Consider the following 501-nt stretch of genomic DNA (forward strand, 5'->3'; position numbering starts at 1 on the left):
GGACCTGAACCTATTCAGCCTCCATAAGAGAAGGCTGAGGGGGGACCTGGTGACAGTCTATAGACTCACTAGGGGGGACCAGAAGGGTTTGGGGGAGACGCTGTTTCCCCTAGCGCCCGCTGGCATAACAAGAAGCAATGGGCACAAGTTGATGGAGAGGAGGTATAGATTGGACATCCGCAAGAACTGCTTCACAGTTAGGGCGGCTAGGAGCTGGAACCAACTTCCAAGGGAAGTGGTGCTGGCCCCTACCCTGGGGGTCTTTGGGAAGAGGCTGGATGCCTACCTGGCTGGACTCATTTGAGTCCCGTTTCGCTTTTTGGGGTTTTTTTGTTGTTCTTCCGCCCTGGCGGGGGGTCGGGCTAGAAGATCTACTAGGTCCCTTCCGACCCTTAATCTATGAATCTATGAATCTATGAATCATCACTTAAAAAACAAACACTTTTGGTATTGTGGATTAGGGCAGCCTAATATGCATTTATTTAGTACCTCATATTGGAG

The sequence above is a fragment of the Gavialis gangeticus genome, unplaced genomic scaffold (assembly GCF_001723915.1).
Source record: "Gavialis gangeticus isolate Ggan-Ray unplaced genomic scaffold, GavGan_comp1, whole genome shotgun sequence".
NCBI lineage: Eukaryota > Metazoa > Chordata > Crocodylia > Gavialidae > Gavialis > Gavialis gangeticus.